The sequence below is a fragment of the Equus asinus genome, chromosome 4, assembly GCF_041296235.1.
Source record: "Equus asinus isolate D_3611 breed Donkey chromosome 4, EquAss-T2T_v2, whole genome shotgun sequence".
Taxonomy (NCBI): Eukaryota; Metazoa; Chordata; class Mammalia; order Perissodactyla; family Equidae; genus Equus; species Equus asinus.
The window spans coordinates 106,529,587-106,533,917 of NC_091793.1; the positions used below are offsets into that span (position 1 = coordinate 106,529,587).

Sequence of the window (4,331 nt, forward strand, 5' to 3'; positions counted from 1 at the left end):
ATATGGCAACTGGTAGAACTGAGTATTCATATCAGAAATCTTAGAATTATTTTTGTACAACATTAAATTTTACAAATTTATCTGCAATCACTTATTCTTCCCATTATTCCTTCTTCCAGGAAATTTGACATTCTCCCTTGGTGGTCTCAAGAATCTTTTCAAAATAATTATTTCTGAAGAAAAGAAAATTTTGCTTTGATCATTAAGACGCATACACAGTTCTGCCATATTTATTAAGTGGATCTTGAAGTATTTGATTCTTGATTGAAGGTAGAAGATATTCATATTGGTTTGAGGGGAGTTATCTTCAGAAATCGTTTTGTAAATCACTTCTTGAGAACTCCTTTTTTTGGGATTTATCCAGGTTTTCAAGAAACTGTTCAAAAGCTTTTACATAAGGAGTTAGATTGGTCTTCTTATAGTCTCTGATTCTGTTTGATATCAGATTCAACTTCGTTCTCCTCTTTTTTCTCTTCATTAGTGGAAATGCTATCCACTTCATGGTAGATGGAACCTATGGCTGGAACAGTAAATGGATCAAATCGATCTACTCTCTGTAAATCAATAGGCACAAAAATGCAACCTGTTTTAGGACGAACACTAAAAGGACTTTTCAGTAAATGACTGATTCCTTTGCTAACATTAATATCCAGCTGTGGAAAACAGTACCAGAGCATGATCTCCCACTCAAGCCAGGATCGACATTTGTCTTTTTTGATGTTATTCTCACATCTGCTGGCTACCCTCTTCAAATGCTGCCAATCCTGAAGTGGATTGTGATGCTTTTGGAAGCCTTGTTGAAGTTTTTGGAAGCAATCATGAATTATTCTAGGAAGAAGGGCTAACATCCTACCCCATCTTTCTTTATTTTCAAGAATATCTTGATCAACCAAGGCATATTCTTCAAAGCAGTCTTTTATTATGTTTATATTTCCTAACAAAAGGGTGAATTTTTTCACTTAGACAAACTGTCTTTTTGACCTCTTGACCACCCTTTACAAGACTCAAATACTCATCTATCCCAGAACGTACTGGGAACAATTTTCTAACTGATTCATCACAGACTCAACGATGAACGCCTCTCCTTCTAGAATATACCCAGAGATGACGCTTAAATCTCCTGTCCTCTGTCAATGTCTGGTGGATGATAAGTATGGCCATCTTCATGAGGGTCCAGCACTCAGAATATATGCCTGCAGAACTACAACATCTCCTCACATCGTCTAGTCTGTCATGTCCATGTCAAACACCAATTCTTTTTCCTGAGCCTGGAAAGTTCCCAGCTTCACTGTATTGTGTTGATTGAGCCTGTGGGAATATATTGCGCTTATATCAATCTTGTGTGGATTCATTTTCTGCATCTCCTTTTCCGGATCACTCTGGTTGTTGAAGGATTGGTAGCAACTGTAAATATCATCTGTCAATGTTAACGAAAATTCCCAGTGTTGAAAGTGATACTTTATCACTCCGCCATGGTTGAGCCAGCGATAGTAATGGACATGACGAAAGATCCTCTGGTAATAAAGCTTACGCAACTTGAGCAGCTCATCGGGTCAAAACTTCTCTGCAGAGCGCGGAACTCCCCCCGGCAGGATTACCGCAAGAATTGGCTGGCACAGCACAGCTGGAGCCTTGGCCACTGCGCAGGCGCTGCGTGGCCATGGCCCACTGTCTGCAGGGCCCGCCGGGAATTGTAGTTCCCACTTAGGGGTTGGCCTGGCGGCGGGAGGCGCTCTTGGGCTCCGTTACTAGGCCCATTGCTCAGATGGACAGAAGGAGGCCCCGCCTATTCCAGGAAAAAGATCTTCTGTGGAAAGGTGAGCACATGAGCGTGTTGAGAATCAACAGCCAGATGAAGAGGTAGTAGGGCAAGGTGTGAGGGAAGGGGCGCTGAGTTTCCATGCCCTCTCCAGGCGCCGCGCTCTTCCCGGACCTCCATATAGTCACCAACCCAGAAGCTCGCAGTGTGGTTTTTAATACACTGCAAGTTGCTTGGTGCAAAACCCTGTGAATCCCTGAGGAAGAGAAGGAAGTCGAAACAGAAGGCTAAGTATCGTGCTTATTTGCCCGCACTGCTTAGGTGTAACTGCTGCCAGAAGTCTGAGCTCCAGAGAGAATGAATTAACTGCAGGTGGAGTTCAGAGTTTGCTTATTAGTCTCCAAATCTTTATGGCCAAAGAGGTTTAGAAATTTGCGAAAGTAAGACATGCTTTCTCTCTGGGTAAAACTTCATTTGATTCTTTCAGAACTAGTAATCTAAATTTCAAAACAGTGACAAAAAGATACCTGTCAATTGGTACTTGACTCTCCCATACATTGCCTATCTAGAACAATGCAGAAAGTTAGCATGATTCACATTTTTTGGAGAGGATCTAGTTGAAGAATATTTTTCCCTATCCTAAGACCATAAATATATTCTCCTATATTTTCTTTAAAAATGTAAGGTTTATTTTTCATAAATAGGTCTTTATTAGTTTGAAATACATTTTTTTTAAGTCTAGGGAAAACGAAAGAACTTGCTGGGGAAGAAGACCCTGGAAGGACTTGGGGGCTGCAAGGAGATAGAATATATTAAAGTAGCTATCCTGTCTTTCAGGAAGATGGAGATATTGGTAAATTAGGAAAGAAAAAAAAAAAAAGAAATGAAGGAACAGGTAGCAACCAGAAAAAAGTTGAAAAATGTATGAATTTAAAACCATCAAAGGAAATGTGTTCTGTCAAGGGCTGGACAGGAAAGGAAAAATGAAAAACAAAAGTTATTATACGTGAAATAAAGAGAAACTTGGAAAAATACTTGTATTAGTCAGCTCTGGCTGTCATAACAAAATACCATGGACTGGGTGACTTAGACAACAGTGGTTTATTTCTCACAATTCTAGAAGCTGGGAAGTCCAAGATCAAGATTTGGTTTCCTGGGAAGGGCTCTTTTTCTGGCTTGCAGAAGGCTACCTTCTCACTGTGTCTTCACATGGTGGGGAGAGAGGAAGTGAGCTCTCTGGTGTCTCTTCTTATGAGGTCACTAATTCCATAATGAGGGTCATACCTTCATGACTTCATTGAAATCTAATTATCTCCCAAAGGCTCCATCTCCAGTTGCCATCACATTGGTGGTTAAGCCTTCAATATATGAATTCCGGCGGGACACAATTCAGCCCATAGCATTCCACTCCTGGTCCCACAAACATCCTTCTCATATACAAAATACAGTCATGCTGCTCCAGCAGCCCCAAATGTCATAACTCTTTTCAGCATCATTTCAAAATTTTAAGTCCAAAGTCTCATCTAAATATCAAAATCACCTGTGAGTGAGACTTGAGGTATGAGTGGGTGGCAAAATTCCTCTCTAGCTGTGAACCTGTGAAACCAGACGAGCTGCATGCTTCCCAAATACAATGGTGGGACAGGCATAGTATAGACATCTCCATTCCAAAAGGGAGGAATAGGAAGGAAGGTAAGAATAAATCACAAGTAGGTCAAAACCTAGCAAGGTGAATTCCATCAGATTGTAAGGCTCCAGAATAATCTACTTTTGTTCCATACTCTGCCTTCTGGAACCACTGAGGCAATAGTCCTGCCCCTTTGCTCTGCAGGCCAGGCGTTGTGGCCTCAAAACTCTGGCAGGTGGAGGTCATTTCCCCAAGGCTCTTCCAGGTGAGGTTTCGAAAGGTTCTGAGTAACCCCAGCCCCATAGCTTCAATTGGAGGCCATCCGGCCTGTTGAAACTGAAGTGATGGCTTTGATGATCTCTGAATTGTCTTCAGGGTCAATCTTTTTATTGTTTTTGATTGAGGTATAATTTACATAAAACAGATTCTGGTGTACAAAATAACGATTCAATATTTTATACCATATATTGCAAAATGATCACCACAATAAGTCTAGTTAACATCTGTCGCTATATATAGTTACAAAATCTTTTTCTTGTGATGCTTTTTTTTTTCCTTGAGAACTTTCAAGATTTACTCTCTTAGCAACTTTTAAATATGCAATACAGTATTATTAACTATAGTCTCATGCTGTACATTATGTCCCCAGGACTTATATATTTTAAAATTAAGTTTTACCTTGGACTCCCTTCACCCATTTCGCCCACACACCATCTCTGGCAACCACTAGTCTGTTCTCTACATCTGTGAGCTTGGTTTTTTTCTAGGGTGATTCTTCCATTTTCTTAAAAAATGGTGCATGTTCGCAGTCAAATAGCTTTATTGTTATGTCCTGTCGAATCTAGGTCCAATACCCTTTCTTTATTTCAGCCTGTCCTGATCCCCTTTAAACAGTGTTTCTTCTTATATAATCCCGTGATCTCTTTATCAAGCAATAGTCAAGCC

General features: G+C 40.4%; 1 pseudogene; it reads right to left on the minus strand.

Annotated features, from left to right (window-relative positions):
* Positions 1 to 307: 307 nt before the first annotated feature.
* Positions 308 to 4,084, minus strand: LOC106843702 (DNA primase small subunit-like; annotated as a pseudogene).
* Positions 4,085 to 4,331: the final 247 nt, after the last annotated feature.